The sequence below is a fragment of the Paralichthys olivaceus genome, chromosome 9 (genome assembly GCF_024713975.1).
Source record: "Paralichthys olivaceus isolate ysfri-2021 chromosome 9, ASM2471397v2, whole genome shotgun sequence".
Lineage (NCBI taxonomy): Eukaryota > Metazoa > Chordata > Actinopteri > Pleuronectiformes > Paralichthyidae > Paralichthys > Paralichthys olivaceus.
The window spans coordinates 25,406,643-25,427,034 of NC_091101.1; the positions used below are offsets into that span (position 1 = coordinate 25,406,643).

Below are 20,392 nucleotides of genomic sequence, written 5' to 3' on the forward strand. Positions count from 1 at the left end.
ACATGACTCGGTGTCCATGTTAGAAAACTGTCCCAGAGGTCGATGATCACATGACTGAGATCAAAACCCCAAATCTTTCTCCGAATAAATTAGTAAACTGAACCTGGAACACGATTCTGACAGGGGAGTTTAAATGTGATGAAGACCACAGCAGCCAGACGGTGTTTAGGTGCGAATCATAATGGAGACGCTGCGTCCCTGTCTGGCCTCTGATTGGCTGGATTTGTTTTGACATGTCTCATTACGGACACATCTGGGGGACAGGCTGCAGCGGTGAAGTGCTGACAGATAAACTGATCCCTGAGCTGCGTACGGCACGGTGGGAACTAAAAACACAGACATGCACCATAAATACATTTGTGATATTTAGTCTGCCGGCACAAGTCATCAACGTTTTCCAGAAGGCTGACGGGATGATGAATCTCTGCAGCGTGGGAGCTGATGAGCGTTGCCGTGGCTTCGTAAATGTCTATTACAAATAGATATTTTTGGAAATGCATGTGAAACAAATAAATGACTCACAGCGATGTCAGAGTCTTCACTGAGAAAAACACAAATATTCCCCTGCATCTGACAAAGCCTGGACGTAGAGCTTCAGATACAAAGAGGTTTCACATTTATTTGATAAAATAATAATATGATTAGTTTGATTTCCGGATCTCGACCTCTCAACATGCGGATGTCCTGATTCTCTGCTCGGTTTTTTTAAAATCATAGTATTTGGAACAACTGTCAAAGTGACGCTGTGGGAAACAAAATGATTGAAACGACAATGACCACTTCAAAATAAAAGCTCATTTGAGCCGACGTTTGAATGAAACCTCCTCTGACACACAGACCTACAGGAGAAGCCTTCATATTCCAGGTAGAACTCATTGATTTGGACCATGACGCACTCACATCAGTGTGTGAAAACCCGACCTGCGTCATCAGGACGACAAAAAGTTTGAAATATTTGGGTTCAGTCACGTTGGCTGGGTCAGTCTTGATTTTTCATGCTGCATGTAACCGTTGGGTTCGGGTCGGGGTCGAATGTGAAGAGCTCTGAACAACAGAATAATGAAAGGTAGTGGCAGTAGTATGATAATGGGTTTATTCTGACTATGAGTATGTACACAAGTACTCCTGAGGTCGCAGGTAAGCGGTCAGGTGTGTGGGTGCGTTCGGCTGCTTCTGGTATAAAAGAGCAAAACTATCATTCAGAACACGGAGGATTCAAGTTTCTGAGGGATTCTCAAAACTGCTCTAAAATTAAAAAAGTAGGAAAAACAAAATTTTAATCTGCCGTCGAGCCGACGGCGGCGGCGGCGGCGGTGGAGTCATTTGCATGAAAATCCCTGTGGACGCTTCCTGACCTTTGCTGGCGTTCACCACCAGCAGAGGGGGAGTGCACCGCGGGCATATCCTGTTCGGATTAGCGGGTCCCCAGGAGCCCCGGAAAGTCTCCAGGCAGTGATTGCCTCAGTTAGAAAGTGGAATGAGTTGCAGTTCCCGCTGACCAGAGGCGACAGCAGAAAATCAGCCGGACTGTCTCTTTTTGATGACAACCACCCCGCACCCTTCACTTCATCACACACACACACACACACAGACACACACCTACGCACTTTGCCCACGTATCCCGGAGCCCTTGGCTGTTTAGACAGCGGGGCAGTGGGTCCAGTATCTTATTACCTAAGAGGAGGACTGAGCAGCTGGCAGCCTCTCGAATTCATGAAATCTCCGTATCTGTTGTTTTTCTTTCAGTCTGTGACACGGGGCAGCGATGACTCACACTTCTACCGCTGGAGAATACACGATTAAATAAAGGGTAAAAGAAAGAACAAATGCTGCTTTGTTAAAGTTAAGTTATTCAGCACATGAGCGGAATCTCTATTTATTTATTTCTGTTTCTAATTACAGTTAATTGCTGCACAAACATGATAATCGTGTTGATCATTTTTCCAACAAAAAAAAAAAAAAACACTTCATTATGTGCTGCACCATCGGTGGCCCCTTGGGAGCAGATTCATCTTCCAGAGAAATAAAAACTGATCTGGAGTGAATCGCTTACAGGTCGTGAACTATTGTGATTCATTTTAATTTTTAGAGACACACGAGTTCCCTCGTTGCCTTTTAAGATTGTTTGGAGATTGAAATCGTAAAAGTTACTGAGCTGCTTGAGAAGTTCAGTCAGAATAAAACATATAGAATTCTTTCTGTCCGACCCCGACCACAGACATTTGTCTTATATACACAGATACAGCGACGCAAAATATGTCAGTTAAGAAACAAATAGCAAATTGTATGAATCCATAAATATCAGTGGACTGCCTTTAATTAAAACCTGTGCATTATTATCATTATTATTATTATTATTATTATAACGCTCATTGTTCAGATCAAAAAATTAAAAATAATCCTGGATCTTATTCAGAGGCTCCTCCCCAGACTCAGACTCCGCCCCTCCACCCCTCCACCCTGTGCGTAAACCAACAAACAGACACGAACATCACCTCATGATGGATGAACTCATGATGAAACATTCCTTTAAATCACGTGATTAGTTCTGGTTGGTACACACACATCTTCTGTCTTTTTAATGTTTCCTCAGTTGAAAGCGTCACGTCTTCATTTCACATGAAGAACTTCGGAGCTGCAGCTTCTGAAGCCACTTTGTGTCAGACTCAAAGACCGAACACAAAGACGCCACGCCAGGCCGCTCGCTGGGACTTTTGTTCAGGTCTTCAGAAAACAGCTGCAGGGACCGAATCCAACGCTCGTCACAGAGACAATTGTTTCCATGACTGCGAGAACAAACGAGCGCGACTTACCTTGGCATTCACGGAAACGCACCACAGGCTTAAATCACCTGTTTACTTCAAACTAAAGAGTAGCAGAGTCCCTGGAGAACAATGCATGCTGGGAAGTCTGTTATTTGTGCTGCCTTTGTTTCTTTAGAAATTTAACTCGATGAGCTGGGGGAAGTTTCAGTTCTTCAATCAACTCATTTCACGACAAAAGACCTCGTGAAAATACTCAAAGAATGCTCACTTGGCAAATAGATCTGTGGAGCGCAGCTCTACATTTCTGCAGACGTTAAACCGCCGACCTGCGCGGATTGTCTTGTGACTTTAACGATGATCAAATAATTTAGGTTTGTGCGAATTCAATCAGTAGTTAGCTGCAGTTTTTTGTGTTTTGTGACGTGAATTCACATCTAAAACTACGATGAAGGGAGCTCCTGTTTGATAACTTTTTAAAAGTCACATCACTGCTTATGGAAGTTTTCCATGAGTGCAGGTCCCACACACACACACACACACACACACACATATATACAGTCAGTCTCTGGGGACACGGCATACATTTACTCAGACCACCTTCTTCCTCATCCTAACTTTAAACACCGACCCACAAATATGCTGTCGGTCGGTTTTGTCCTCAATTAACTGGTTTTTAATCTGGAATTTGTCCCCAAAGGACGTCAACAATACAAACACACACACACACTTAAATTAACAACCAGGCCACTGATGTAAGAAGTACAAATGGAAATATTAAAGCAAAACTCTGAGAGCCAGAAACAACATTTACAGTTTGCAGCTGGAATAAAAAAACAGTCTTGTGTGAAGAATCACACGATGGTAGTTTACTGTGTTGTTCGAAAATGAGGCGACGACGATTCATTTCTGTGAAAACGATTGTGAAAGGAAACGTCACGTGGAAGGAGCTGTTTCTATGGAAGCTCTGCTCCTGATTCAACTTTAACTGAGAAACAGTGAGTGACGGGTTTGAACTGCTGCAGGTCTCAAAAAGAGTCTGACAGTGATGCACAGGAATCACTGACAGGTGCCGTTTGGCAAGGCACATGTTTCTCACATTCATTACGTGAAGGAGAATTAAAAATCTTTATGATACCAAGCGCTAAATAAAACGTTCATATAAGAGTTGTGTTTTACCCAAAAGACAAAACAATCTATAGAAGCAGCTTCGAGAACAAACAGCCTCTCTCCTCCTTCTCCTCCTCCTCCTCCTCCTCCTCCTCTGACTCTCACGCTCAAACACTGCGATTCCTTTCACACAACAGAGTTTTTAAAGAATAATCAAACCCGACTCCTCCACCTCGGAGCATAGAGAGCAACAAGACGTGCCGAGTTTGACAGACGTCCAGAGCGTCCAACTTTGTGCTTGGACAGATGAAATCATTTATATTTCATTTCACTTCAACTCGACGTCTCCTGGATGACGGACTCGCTAATGATGCAGCTTCGTGCAGGTAGTCCCAGGCACATGGAAGAAAACCCAATGGTTCCCTTTAGAAATAATTGGAATAGCATGACAGCCATGACAGCAGTGCAGATTTAATGTCCTGATGTGATTAGCTGATTTTTAAATCCACACTCAAGCTTCATTTGATGCAGCATCAAATCCCAGAGGACCCCGAATGAACCCCAATTTATATATTTATCATTTATCTGAAAACTCTCTCATTGGTTCCCACTGGGGCCGAATCTTTTAAAAACAGGTCACACAGGTTAAAGTTAATTTTTGAGAAAATGCTGCGGTAAAAATGCTGGGGGACTATTTGCATCTGAGGATTATCAGGAGGACAACGAACATGGGATTCAACATAAAACACAGTGATGAAGTAACGTGTCTCTTGGTGCAATAGCTGCTTCATGTGTTTCTAACGGTTTGTGGAAAACAATGCGGGGATAAGCTGTGTCGGGCTCCGGCGACACAGAAAACAGTTGGATCAAGTCATTGTTGGTTTTGGGATTTTCATGGGATTCGTTGACGATAAGAGAAAAACTGAATAAATTCACCAGCTTTATTCTTTAGTGCTGAGGCCGAGGGTTGAACGAGAAAAGCGGTGAACGCTGCTCATCTTCCTCTGCTCATACAGATGCTGCTTTTTCTTAATGACGTCAGATGAGGTGCAGTGTTTACAGCTCATCGTTCACTGTTTGCTGTATTCAACACAAACACTCTGCATTTGGCTTCTTTTTTATTAATGGTTTAATTTAAACTTTTGTTATTTCATCTTATAAAGTTCTCTGTAGCTTTGTTTTGAAAAGTAAGTTTATTGCACTTATATCAAACTATGTAGGCGAGAGGATTTGTGGAGGCTTCGTTTCTTAACTGTGACACCTCGTTCACTGATTCTCCTTTCAGTTTTGCATTTAAGGAACTGCTGTTATAAATATCAGTCTTTGTAACTGCTGACTTTGTGTGTATATACACACACATGTATAATTATAAATGAATTGTATGTCATTCAGTGAGGGATTTCTTGCTATGCAGCACAACAATCAGTTGACACCTCGCGACGTCCACAAAGAAAGTTCGATGTGCTCTGTTACATCGTGCGGCTGCAGCCCAGGGACAATGGTTTGTATGAATGTGTGTGACAATGAGTCAATGTTGAAGTGAAGTCTTTATAAATTCAGTGCATTCACACACAATTCAACAACTCTGGACTAAAAATGACCTCATGAGTTAAATCGACCTCTCGTTGTTACTGAAATGTTGCAACACTTCCTCCACTGTTTTATTCATTGTTAAGATTGCCTTGCTGTTCAATATATAAATATATTTCTTTTTTGCCCACTGTGTATTTTATATACTCTTTATCCTGTTAAAGCTCCGAGGGCAAACTGCCAGTTTAATCTGCGTGCAGCATCCTAAACAAAATTGAATTTAAAGCATTTCCTATTTGAAGGAAGAAGAGACGAGAATACAAGAAAAAGAAACAAACCGAGAGGACAAAGGTTTTTTTTGAATGAACTTATCTGCAAGCCTGGGCCGCAGCCCGCTCGGTGAACAGACCGGGTCTGAAAAGGAAAAGCTAAAGGAAGCAAATCTTAATCAGCTCGTCAACTTTACTCAGACGGAATCACGGCCCCAAAAAGATGATGTGTGACACACTGAAGACAGAGGACAGTCAGTGATTCAGTGAAGGTGTTAGTTATGTGAATAATGAGGTGATGAGAAACTATTCAATACAAATAAAATCTATTTATTCTCCCTTAAGGTTAAAGACGGCATTTTGTTTTTACTATGAATATCCAAACACAATATCCAGAAAATAAGTTCCAGATCCTCCATCTCTCTATCCATCATTATGCTCGCGGTGTCATCCTCCTCTTCTTTTTCTAAGCGAGCGCTCGTTTCGTTATCGTCTCACTTCTTTTAACGCGACTATGACAATAAAAGCTCATTTGGCAATTATCTGAGAAGTTTCACATCAGACGGCAGAAAAGAAAAGTTTCTTCACAAAAGCTGGAGCAACATTGATCCCTGTTCACAAAGCAGCGCTAATCAGGGCAGTTCTCCACCCACACAGATCCAGGATCAGCTGGTCACCTTGCTCTGATAATCGTCATGGTGACCGCTCAGAATAAGTTGTAAATAAAGTAAATTATGTTTTTATAACAATTTGGTGTCTGGAAAATGTGCGCTGATGTTTTCTCTTCATCCAAAACTGGGTCATGGTGGAGATTAATAGTTTTCAATAACACTTTAATGAGTAAAAAGCTAAACATTCAAAATGATGTTATCAATAAAATAGATCATGGATGGTTTATGGATGATTTATAAAAGACTGTGATTAACATGAATAATTCAACAACCTGCATCATTATACTTGAGAGGTTGCGTCAGTTTGTTTATGCACATTTCACAACAAGCTGCTGCAACACAGAATGAACTGAACACATCTGTGCAGAGAAGATTGTGTTTCTCATCTGACGTCAGGTCGAGTTTAAGTTAAAACAACAAAACTGGAAACGAGGCCGGCAGAGATCTCGTTTGTGGCACGTCAGGAGAACAGATCCACTTTCTGTCCGTGTCTGTTGTCACGGTAAAGTTCCGGCGCCGCTGTCGCTCTATGGCGCGAGTTAACGTGAAGCGCTTTCAGAGGGTGATGAGCTCTCGTCAATCGCAGCTCGCAACTCAGAGAGGAGCAGAACACAACGGAGCTGCTGTGATAATAGCATCTTAGTGACAGAACGACTGCAGGTAAACAGAGAATGAATCAACCGGCGTTACGCTCCAGAGACTCTGATGTGGCTTTGACGATTCGTGCACGCTGGGCCGCACCGAGAGAAAGAATGAGTCATGAACAGATGAAGCCAGCGCTGCAGTATTAATTATCCGATTGATTACAATGAATTAGTGATTGCTGAATGGGTCGGTCATTACAGGAAATGAGGAGTCTCATCACAGCTCGTTTACTCAGCGATAACTCGGCGTTAAAGCCTAATGTCAACCGCACAGCTCCCGCCAAGGCTGTGATGTGATCTCCTCCACAAAACAGCTTTTAACCTCTTTCGTAATTTAACTGCATCCATGTTTGTCGACAGTTATTTCTGAGAGCTTCACTGTGGAGAACTCAACTCGTGAACTGAGCCGACCCAGAAGCAAAAATAAATTCATCCTGAGGGGGACATGAATGTTGAATGCCCCAAACTTCATCCAACAGTTGGGGGCGTTTCTCCCAAAACCACGAGCCAGCCCCATCATGGCACCGGAGGAGAAGTCGGGGGATCGTTAAAGTCAGTCGGAGTCATGAGAGTCAGGTCGGTTTCTGGTTTTCTCCGTCTGGGAGAAGAACCGATGTGATTTCATGCAAACTGACTGAACGGGCGTTTGTTTATTTTCACAGGTAAGTCCGAGTAGAAGTCCATCAGGAAAAAAACGATCATGAATTCAGCCGGTGTCCTTCTTTATCTCATATCCTGATGTGAGTAGATTTCCCAGCATTCCTCTCTCTTTAACGAGGCTGCAGCCACAAATCAGAGCTGTAATTGGATTATTAGCTTACATTTGTTAGGGCACGCGGAGACACATGGAGCGTTGTGGTCTCTGGGTCTTTTGTGAAAAGGTGGCAGGTGGCGGACAACAGCTGGCTTCCCATGCTGCCCTGCTCCGGTCAGAACTGTCCTGATCCAAACCCTCCCAGCTGACCCGTCAATCTGCTCGGCCAGAAGCCTCGTCCACCTCAACATCTCACTCTCTCTGTCCGTTTCCCCCGCGATTAAGAAATCCTGCAATTTCCCTTTTCCTCTTTTCCTTGACTCCTTTTGATTCTGACTCCCTCGTGCAGTTTTCTTTCCCCTTTGTCTTCACGCTCCATCTCTTTCTTCCCCTTGAACGTCTCTCTCCACAAAACACTTCTCACATAAGGTTCGAGAAAGAATGAGAAACTTTGCCTGTGTGGATTTGCACGACCGGCGTGAACGTAGGAGTTTATTAAATTCTGTGAGAGAGAATAGTTTCACCGCCAGAATGTTCTTTCCACAGTTGAAATATCAGCGTCTTGACAGGTTGAGGTCAATAGATTCAAGTCTCTGGTCTCGAATCACATTTCAATCCAGACACGGCCACAAAATACCAGCAGAATTAAGAAAAAAAAAGAAAGTTTAATAGGTCACATTGTTGCAGTAACTCCATTCAGTCCGGCTTTTTGTTCCGAGCTCATTAAAAGTGGGTCGTGTTGACATATTCAGTTTATGCTCCTCACATCACAGAGCAGCCCAATGAGGCTGAATGAGCAGATCAGCCGCTCGTTACAGGGATGAGAGCCGTGTCTGTGGCTGCAGGTGAGGCCGTCGATGGGGGAGAGCCAGTGGTCCGGGTGGTTTTTGCCGCGGGCAGTATCGCATGAAGACATCCCTTGAAGGCATCCTGCAAGGCAATTTAAAAGTGCATATAATTCACACCTCATTACAAATCACTGAAGATCAGGCTCTCGGTGCATATCCCATCACCTCACCTGTCTGACGGACCTTCCCTTCAGCAGGGGGCCTGCGGAGATACTCCTCAGCTGATGCTGAGATACGCTCGCCTGTTGGAGCACTGAGGCGACGAGCAGCTGCACCGGGATTTATTTTGATGTGACGACTAAAAGCAGTCAAACCTCTTGATTTTCAGTGAAAATCGAATCTATTTGTTTACTCAGTTCTTCAGAGCTTGATTTAAAAAAAAAGGATTTAAAAGACTAAACTGATCCCGACTCTTTGGAGAAAGTTAAATAAAAGGTTTGAGCCTGGGGAACGATTATACTTCTCTATTGTTTTATATTAACATGCAAATGTTATATATATGTTATTTTTCATAATGTGTCCCAGATACATTATTCTAATACTAACAGTTACGTTTAGTAATATTTACAAGGTGATGTTATGTCTGAATATTTGTGTGTTGCAAGATTATATTACATTTACTGGTACTTATAGTGAAGAGTTGAAGTACACGCTCCAACGTTTGGGAGCAGAGTTGGTATTCATGGTTTCACGCTCTTCTTCTTTCACTTTAATACGACGAAATAAATCGAGAATGAAACTGAGTTGGGTTAAATTCTGACATTACTCAGATTCATCGGTTGCCTCCAGCGTTGAAACTCTCCAGACACAGAGGTCGTGTTATTTAACCTCATCGTAGAACTAATAGACAGCTTCAGCCTCTTTTACTGTTGAGTCCATGTTGTGAAGTTCAATTTCCATCATCTCAGACACGATGTGAAGCTGATTCTTTCCCGTTGGTATTTTCCCGTTGTTATTACATATGAATGTCATGAGCACGATGAGATGAATATTCAAACTCGTTTTCATGCACCGTTTAACGAAGAGATGATACAGTCCGTTACCTGACAGAGACGTGAGACACAACAAATGTTTCTTCGTATGACTCCACACACGTTTCTTCATGAAGCTGCAACGACGATTCATCTATTAGTCAAGAAGATTAACAGGCGGCTATTTTGATTATTAAGAGTTTTTTGAGCGAAAACAAACATTTGCTGCTTCTGGCCTCTTGAATGTTCATAAATTTATAAAAACACAACTGAACTATGTCCCATGAACATTTCATGGAGGAGTGGGGCCCGACGCGAGGAACAAAACATTTAATTTTGGAGCGGTTCCTGATAAATCCAGGGTTTTCGTCTGAGATTCTCTAACCTGGTGCCCTTCTACTTTTTACTACACAAAGAACACTGCAGTCGAAGTTTGAAACAGGTTCACAATGAAACGAGTCCAAGGTTTGAATCTATTGTGCTTCATACAAACACACAATGTGATTTACTTTGAAAAAAATACAGAAAATTGTTTTGCTAACAGGATTTTCCCCGAATATCCATTTATCTCACTTACTCTATAATCCCAGGCGACTTCAGCAAAGACCTAATTTATATTTTCAACTTTTATTTCCAGTTTGTGGTTCTGCAAATTGTGGCTAATGGAATAAAGTAAATGAGAGATGTTAAATGTCTCAATTACGGCAGAGGAGAAAAAAAAATATATAGACGACACTAAACATTTGATAAAGCCGCCGTGAGCCTCCTCTTCAGACCGTCTGCGTCAGAGTGTGGTCAGCTCTGTCACTGCTTCACTCACATTATAGAAGGTCGCTTCACTAATGAGCCAAGGTCAGCGCCTGGCTTCATTTATCACTGTCCTCCTCACCAGCCTCTCTTCCCTCCCATTGTCTGGCACGCAGCAGAACGTGGCACGACCAGCCGAACCCGTCAATGTTATCACCGCGCAGCAGACGACAGCTTTGAGGGAGACCGCGGCGTTCAGCTGCTGCACCAGTGGCTAATTACCCTGGTTCCACAAGAGGAGACCCCAACTCGCCACTCCGCGGCCATCACTTTGCATTTTGGAGCTTATCTAGATCTTTTTTTTTTTTTTTTAAAGGGACATTTTTGGACGTTAGCTGAGCAGCTCATCGGTTCACGGAAGATTCAGCCATTTACACAAAATGGTCAATTAGCTTGTTCTTCCAATTTCCCAGTACAGGTTATTTCCTCCTAGATAAAGTTGAGCTACTTTAACGTTACTTTAACATTTGGTGACAGAATAATCAGATTTTCTGATCCTCAGGGAACATTGTAATAAGAATCACAAAACTCCTAGTTGTAAATCATTTGTCTTTTTGTGAGCAAAAGGTAAAAATGTAATATTCGCTTGTTTCTGGCAGTGACATAAAATTGAACAATTGAAAAATGTCACCATGCAATTCTGGAATCTGGGATGTAAATAAATAATCCATGAGAAATTAAAAATACTGTTAAAAATACAATCAAATGAAGATAAATTCTTGTCACATTGGTAAGTTGTGCAAAGTTTAGTTTGAATAAGACTGTGGAGCAGTGTGCAAAGTTGTATATGACTTTAAATCCAATGGGTTTAAGTAAATATTTAAGATCGTTTGTGCATTTAACGCCTTCAATCAACAGATTAATGGTGTCCGTTAACATTTCTCTCCACCGAGAATCAATAAGTTTGATGTTTAGTGGACGGGAGAACACGCTGACCGTAACGTACCTGCAGGGAGCTGCCGGTCGATACCAATAACTCTCACTTCACCAGGTGTGATTACACTCGCTGCCACGAAAAATAAACCCTGTTCACTGAATATTAAACTGATGCTTTTCAATTAGCGTCAGTTAGCAGCCACGCTGATGCATCGACGGACCACGTGCAGGGAAACGCTGCGACTCCTGCTCGACAGAAGACGTTGATTACAATCAATTCCGTGTAAAATCAACATGAAACCGAAACTCCAAGGATGTTTAATTGTGAAATGTGAAACTGATCTCATTGCACATTCGGCAGACGAGCACCTGACACCAGTTTTCAGGGAGACGTCATCGGCTCAGATCTATTTAGGGCTTGAAACACTTTCAACTGACAACAGATGGACATAAAAATGAATCAGAAGCTGCGGCTCCCATTTGTACAGATGTGTGACTTTCAGGCGGCGGCGATGTGAAATGGAAGAAAGAGCCTGGATCAATCGTGTTTTAATCAGAACGGTGGAGTGGCACCAAATGACTTTGCCTGGAATTGATGCAGCTGTAAAGTTTTATTCCAGAGCAGCAGCAGCAGCAAAGAGTTCTTTTTATTTCTGAATGATTTTCTGATTTAAAAAAAAAAAAAAAACACACTGTGATCACACGGCGGTATATTTAAAGGTCTAATGTCTGAAAGAAGGCTGTTTAACTCAAATACGTCTTATTCAATCTACCAGCTTCACATTCTCTTCAGGCTCCTCTCTGCTCGCTGTCGTCTCAGGAGCTCATGAAGCCGCTGCACCTGCGAGCTTTCATAGTTTCTGCCGGGACACTTGAAGCATATTTCAATTCAGCATCTCTCCGCATCATCAGTGTCTGATTTGTGCTGCATTCACGAGCCTCATGATGAAATTCAGCTTTTTATGAAGTGCACGAGTCAGACGACGACAGACGCAACACTGGCGACTGTGCTGCTGAAATTCAACCAACATGTAGAGTTTGTTAAAATGAACCGGACCTTGATGCGTTTACATTCTATTAAATACATTCACACTCTAACTCTTAGATTCTAAATCTGATTGTTTCTTTTGTATTGAACGGCAAGATCGGCTGTTTTCATTAAAACAAAACGTCAGAATATTAAAATGACCTTTTCCTACGTATCAATACGTTTAGTTTGAAATCTGAACAAAACCAAAGCAGGGAAAAGAGATGAAAAGCTGCAGCCACATGAAACTGGTCAAACTGAGCTAAAGAAAGAAAACACTTAAGCTCTCGCTCTCTCTCTCTCTCTCTCTCTCGCTCTCTCTCTCTCTCTCTCTGTGTAATTTACCTCTTTTTAATTGTCGCAGCCGACAGCAGCAGAAAAGAATAGATTTTTTTTTGCATTTGCACAAAAGTGTCGTGTGTTTTTCTGACGTGCTCTGAACGTCCTTTTCTTTTTTTAAAAGGTCATTAACGGACTGTAGAGATGCAGCAAGTCTCCATTTGTCATTTTCAGTAGTTTAAACTCCTTTTACACTTTTATTTCCACTCGTGATCTTAGACCAGAGACAGATGTGCTTTCTTTAACCACATGTTCGTACAGAGAAGCAGCCGACCGCCTGCTCTGCAACACATGCTACTGGAGGGTTCCTCTAGAGGGCGCACCAGAAAACTCAGATTGATTAGAATTACAACACGTTGGTCTCCGTTCAGCAGCAATGACGACTTCTACACATTCTCTTCAGTGTGCAGACATGAAGCATTCATTTCTAAGAATATCCACAATCAATGCACCAAAGACACAGAGGTTAAGTGAGGCAGACATCGTGCACAGAGGAACACACATGAACTCACGTGAGCTCACAGGGGCGTCAATATCTGTATCTAATTCTCAGGTGGAACGAGGGACTAAAGAAGTTTTGATATTACAGATGATCCGGAACACAGGTCACAGGTTTCCGTCCCACATCAGCTTCACCACAGTTCTAAACATTTATGTCATCAAGCTCAATGTTGTTGAAGTGAATTGTCTCCTGAAAAACCAGGAGATGCCAGGATGTGTTTTTCCTCCGCTTGTTCAGATCACATGCAGCTTTATGTTCCAGGTTCCTGTTGAATATATTGAGTCACTGGTTTGAAACCCTGAACTTTGCCGCCAGTGTGAACATGTGACTGTTGCACTTGAGATGAATCTACATGAGGCGTCAACTCGATTAAAGATAAATGATGAATGACAGATTTACAGATTAAAGTTCTCAGACAGAGCCGAGCCTTCGTCATGAGGGAGATATGACTTTATGAATCAAACACTGAAAACCTGGAGGTCATTACGCCTGAACCCAAATTAATGATGTCATCCCGTCTGCTCACGACCGTAATGACTGAAGCTTCTCATCGTCTCAGAACGGAGGTGACACTCGGCTGCGTTTTAGGTTTGAGCACTTCTGACTTTTGAAATCCACGCTCGTGTGGAGAGCTGCGTCTGTGTGAGGTGTGAGGTTATATAGGAGGCAGGCAGCCGCACTGGGGGGTTCGATTTTTTTATGAAAAATTCACAATGAGCATTAAAACCCTGAATATTATGACACGGCCAAGGACCTGTGCTCCGTTAGAGGCCTCCAACACGAGAGATTACAAAAATCCTTGATTTCACAACCGACCCCTGAGCTCGTTTAAAAAAAGTCCACGTGAAAGAGAGAGTGTAATGAAAGCAGGTCTATAGATAAATAAACGGCAGAAATAATCCTCCGTGTATTCACAGCTTCAGGCGTGTTTCATGACTCATCTCATTGTTTTCCATCATTATTAGATAAAAGAATTTGAGACTGTGTCGATAAAACCTTTTTAAACAGCTGCATCTTATTCACTGGAATGAGCGAAGCTGCGGAGAAAACACGCTCGTGGCTCCGATGGATTTATCGATGCAGTAAAGAGGCTGATGAGAGCATTTCAAAAAGGAGAGTATTTGATTTTCCTGCAGCTGCATGTACAGTAAACACTTGATGTCTGAAGTCCTTTCCACTTTCTGTGTGTTGAAAATATCAAACATATATATTCAGATTGGCCTGCGTGCATTTTCAACTTCTTCAGGTGTTTTAAGATTATATATACGCTCAAGATAAGCCCCTCCCCTCCTCTGTGTGTGTGTGTGTGTGTGTAATTGAGGTATCGAGCGGATTAACTCATCTCGGTACTTCATGCATTTGCTTGTTTGCTCATCCCCCGTGTCTCTGCTCATTCCAGCCGACCAATCATCTTCAATGTTTTGCTTTGACTGAAACTGTATCGATTATAAACAGGTTGCTCGTTATTTGTCTGTCGACCGATTTCCATTATTACGATGACGTAAATCTTGTAAACACACGTGTCAGATGTCTAATCAGTCAAATTAAGGTGAACGTGTGTGAGAGCGATGGAAACTATTATAAACACGTTTATTTATCAAACATAGTCATGTCAGCATATCAAGCAAATCACATTTTAAAACAGAATATTGGTTTTATACCTGCTCAGACAAAACGAGACATGAAGGAAAAAAATCTACTTTTATCGCGGAACAAGGAAAAATATGCAGATTGAGACTTTTCTCCAGGAAAACTAAAACCGTGACATCATGACGTTGACGTTGGATTTGAAGCGGATGAAGTTAAAATATTGTTTTCAGTCAGTTTTCCTGCTGATTGTTGAACCGCTTCACGTTCTGCTTCTTATTTAGTGGTTATTATTATTATTATTATTATTATTATTATTAGCGGTTGGCACATCAGCTTAGAGGCACACTACCGCCACCAAGTGGACTGTGTCGCTCAGTGTCGGCTGCAGAGTCAAGTGTGACACCTACTGGTAAATCCTGGAACACCAGCCCGGTGTCTCCCTTGATAATAAACAAGTCTGAAAATGCTTGAAGTAGCTCGACGCTGATCACTGACTGTGCCAAGTATAATGACATGAGAGCAACAGAAAAACACTGCAGCCATGTTTAATAATCTTTTCCTCATTATGCTATAAGCTGCAGGGGCTTCACTGCTGCAACAGTTTAAATAAACACTTTAACTTCAGAGTCGAGTTCACCGCTGGAGTCTCTCGTCTTATTGGTGATGGAACATTTCAGGATTCTCCAAAACCTCGAGGACGGAATTTAAAATGTGAATTTATCCAGAAGATTAAACGGTGAGTTATGCAGAGAAGCCAGGCTGCTCAACATTTAGCTTTTACAAAACTACTTCTTGTGATCTGTTCAAATCTGCTGATTGATTTTACAGATCTTAGATTTTAGATCTTATTCATTCATGCAAAACACAGTTCAGATCTATTTTATCTCACAGCCAGCTGAAGCCTTGATGAGACACAAGTGGAGAAATTGTGTTTGCAGGTTTGCAGACGCAGAAATCAGGAACAAATTCCAGTTGAGAACTATTTCGGTCCAAACCATCGGAAACACGTGCCTCCAGTTTTAGAATTTCCTTCTAATGATGCAAAGGACAGTTGTGCACCGCAAGACGAAGTCAAACTTTTGGGTCTACGCTGCTGGAAACTTGTGATGTAAAGGAACCGTGACGGAGAGGAAGAAACTACAAGTCCAAAATACGGAGTCACGTTTACATTCCCAAAGAAAGATGAGGACGGTGCAGATTCAATTACACAGGCTGGAGAGCCCACCCAGTTTCAACCTGACGCATTATTCAACTCTTTTCATGTCCACTTCTTTCCGACCTCACACCTGTCGCTGAGTTGTGTTCGCTTCAGTAAGCGAGCGGGAACGAGAAGCTTCTCTGTGCACAGATTCTGATAAACCTGCACGTGAGGCATTTAGGGAACGTATTAATTGAGTCACACAACATGTCATCCAGCAACACAAGCTCATTTTCAACCGGTGGGAAACACCGTGTCTGTTAAATGATCATTTCAAGTGAGAGTGTGGAAACAAAATGCTGAAACATCATTCTACACAACATGAGCTGAACCTGGCTGAGTTTCCTCTTTGACTAAGAAAACCTGAAATACACAAATATTCTCAAATAGACCTCAGGCTGTTCAGATATCAAGGCACTGGTATGAATAAAAATCTAAACAGTTTCTTATAGACACTGTAATTAATCTTATTTTTCTCCGGGACACACATATTATTATTTGTACTCATTTGAATTATCTCCTTTCTGCTTCATTTAAAAATTAAGGACTTGACTCAAGTCCTTAATTTTAAAGTTTTATAAATGTAACTTGTCCTGGTCTAAAACTAATTCTATCAGCGAGTTTCTGATTTTCTGAATTTGGCCTAATGTTGTGTGAAAGCCGCTGTCGAGATGCTAATAGCTCAAGATAACTCAAGTGGACACAATTTAAATGCACACGTCGACTCAGATGTTTGCCGGGCAGCTGGTGAAAATAACACGCGGCAGGAAGCAGGAATACTAATATGAGGGAGCTGATTAGCCGCTCTCCTGAGGGAGCTGAGGGAAAATGCCAACTCACTGGACTTTGCTGCTGCGTGAGAGGTCACATGACGTCTGTGTGGAAGATCCAAACATCGGTGCAGCGGTGAACGTCGACCACGGTGGCTGTGAGAGGAGGGACCAGCTTTAGTTCACCCCAACAGTAACTGTAGCCGTGTAAGTCCGTGTTGCTGATCTGATAATCACCTTGTTTGGTTTCAGAGTTTTCGGTTTCGTCTGAACCAAAATAACAACAGACCAAATATTATTCAGACCTCAGGTCTCAGCCCGGATCAAGATGAACCATGGTTTTGGTTTGTTTGCAGTGGCAGACACTTTTTGGACACTGGGGACTTTCTGAAAAATGATAAAGTTGAGAAACTATCGAACAACAGCACGAGAAACAGCGAGAGAAGCAAAAGTGAGAAAAATGTTTGAATGAAGTTTGAATGAAACCTGAAAACATCCTAAAAGTGTGTTACTTCTCATCTCCATTAGACGCAAATGTATTGATTCCTGCAAGTCTACGTTTGTTTTAATCATGAATAAATATGTACTATATGTACTATATGTACTAGTTACTTCATATGTTCACCCACGGGTCTTTGTAGGTTTACCATACATGTCATATTTAATAAATGCATTCAATAGAAAGCACTCTCGTCATTCCACCAAACATATTAATTGTTACGTTTACAAACTATTATTTCAAACTCTGTCCATCACAGCGGTGACCTGAAGTGTGATTGTTCCACAGCACGTTCGACTGAATCAACCTAAACCCAGTGATCCACCTGAGACACACCAGCAGTGCAGCACACCACACACACACACACTATACACACACACACACACACACACACACACACACACACACACACACACTCGGCTCAGTATTTTACACATGATGTGCAAAGAAATTGATTTGATCTTATTCCTGTAATATTGAGCTGAACATGAAGCGTGTGGTGGAAATGTGAAATGTTTGAAGGTTCACAGACGGGATGTAGGGGTTTCCTGGAAGCTGATATTATATGGAAATCATTTTTGAATGGGCAGTTTGCCGGACAGCCGTCGTGTTCACGTCCAGGAAGCAAATACAAGGTGGAATATGAATCTGAGCTCGGAATGAACCAAACCCTCGGAACAGTGGAAAAAAAAATCACCTGAAGGGAAATAAGTCAACCGTGTCCACAACACTCAAATATGACTCTTCCTATTTCCAGAGTGGAAACAAACATGAGAGCAACAAAACACACAAGAGCCACAAGAAATCATGCACAATCAACACAAACACAAACAGACAGTCATTGCAAAAGCTGCAGCGAGCCAACAGCAACGAGCAACAACATCGTGAGGATGAGATGCAGCAGCCAGAGGTGCAACACAACAGGAGGCAGACCGAGTCAGGGTAAATCAGCAGGAGCAGGCTGGTACTTAGCTTAGTTGAAGGAGGAGCAGGAGGAAACTTCCAGCTTCACGACAGAAATCCAGCAGCAAACAAGTCCATAAAATCCTCCATTGAAACCTCCTGAGGTCGGTGAGTGAGGGAAAAACACACAAACAGCAGCAGAGCACTTAAACCTGCATGAGGCCTGCAGACACCCAGGGAAGGAGGAGGAGGAGGAGGAGGAGGAGAAGAAGGAGAAGAAGGCCCAGGCTCCATTAGAGGCTTCACCTGAGGTCTGGGTTCACAGTTATCGCGGTAACTTCAGGTTTAGCTCCGAGATTTCATTCACTTCCTGCAATTAGCCGAAATCACCAAGTACAAGCCACGCCCACTTGAATTAACCGTGAGCCACACGCAAGTGAAGTCCAAACCACGCCCCCGGTTGCAGAGTCCAAACCACGCCCCCCCCCCTCCAAACCACAATGCAATGGAAGAAAATAAACGGGTTAATTAAAAGATAATTCTCTTTATTAGTTTTGTTAATTGAAGGTATTTCTATCAGTTAGTAGAAATAAATAATGAGAGAAGCTGTTGATATGTCACTATTAATATATTTTTATAATTATAAACCTAAGTTATAATTTGAGTAAATAAAAAACTGTTTTCAACCATTAATGAAGACGGAGCCAAAATTCTACAAAGTGACAAACATCAAATCTTTTTTCTGTCATTTCGTGTTTCATGTGTTTCACTTTCTTCTTCTGTCGCTGAAGCAACAAGAGACGAAAACTAAAGCGTCCAAGTTTTTTTTTATTAAACATAAAACATCACACACGTCAGGTATCTGTGATTCTTCTCATCTCATGTTGTTTTGTCCTAATTCACTCACTGATCACTCAATAATGAGTTCACCAATTTAATACCCTTTACAGTTGTTTCCCACAATGCATCGATGCTCACCAACCGAGCAATATGTACCATCATGCATTGCGCTCGTGGCATGAATGTAGAAGCAGAGCAGCACATCAGCTTATTTCTACATTTCAAACATGTTGTTTTTACATTCAAGTTTTATTACTAAGTGTAAAATACTTCTTACTGATGGTTCTGCACCATCGTTAACTTCAGTGAGCAGCTTTATTGATCGTGCAGATGTGAGAGAGGTGCACAGTTTGTCAGCAAATCAACAAAAGCAAATCAGACTCGCTGCTAATCACTAACTATCGCTCATTAATTAGCTTTTGATCGATCGGTCGGTCGGTCGGTCGATTGTCCCGCGGCTCCTCGTCGAGGCCGAGCTCAGTAACAGTCGAGCGTCGTTACACAAACAGCAGCTTGTGATGCTGAAGCCGAGGCTGGATGTGTTGTGTAGCTCTCGGCCCACCACAGAGGGGGTGGGAGATGCTGCTGAAGATGGAGTTTAGTTCAGTCCTCATCCTCCCCTCCGCTGCTGCCTCCAGGCTGTCCGCAGCTTGTTTATCCTGCCTGCCTCCCCCGCTGCGATGCTGCCTCCCCGCTACACAACACACCGGCCGCTACACAACACACCGGCCGCTACACAACACACGGCAGAGAGAGGAGTCAGAGCCTCGGTCAAATTAAAGACGGAGATGTCGAATGGTGTTTTTTCTTCTTTTAACCCGATTAATCAGCCGACGTGTCCGAGAGCGGCCGAGTCGGATTATGGAAGAAGTTTCTAGTGAGGTCTTCAATTTCCAGCTCACAGCGTGCGATGTTTACTGGACCGCAGAGTCTTGACTGCCCCCTGGTGGCTGACACACATTATAGTTTATAAACCTCCCGTCTCCTCCATGTTAGTGGATGGGACATGCCCTGAAACCGAAGAATCAAAATACACGTCAAATGATAAAGATGGTTTCTGTCATTAGTGTTAAAAAATAAACGGAGGTCTCAGATATTGCTCCGTGGCTACTTCCTGTTCATGATGAATTATTGTACGAGAAGCTTTTGAAGAGTTAATCCGGTCGATACGGAGAATTTGGTTTCAGAGGCTGCTTCGCGTCCACCTCACATCTCTGCAGGTTGAACGTTAATAATGTTGAAGCCTTTTAAACGATCAGCTTCACACAAATCAATCTCAGACCTGTTGCTGTATTTACGTACGTTTCCACAGCATCACCAAAATATCAGCAGGAGAAATATTCCAAAGTGGGTCAAACATGTTTGAGTATCAAACCATCGATGTGTTAAACATATTCTGTGGGATGTGATCCACAGTTTCCCAGCCCACTCTGTTCCACCTCAGGACCATTCACATAATAAATGTAATTAAAGTGAGCAGCC

The 20,392-nt window shown here is 42.4% G+C and overlaps 1 long non-coding RNA gene across 1 annotated transcript; it reads right to left on the reverse strand.

The window, feature by feature from the left end:
- Positions 1-8,457: 8,457 nt before the first annotated feature.
- Positions 8,458-17,530, reverse strand: LOC138411449 (uncharacterized). The gene is made up of 3 exons (XR_011244092.1): positions 16,906-17,530; positions 16,739-16,824; positions 8,458-8,670 (listed from the first exon to the last, which is right to left on the reverse strand). It is a non-coding gene; the product is annotated as an uncharacterized lncRNA (long non-coding RNA).
- Between the last annotated feature and the right edge of the window lie 2,862 nt (positions 17,531-20,392).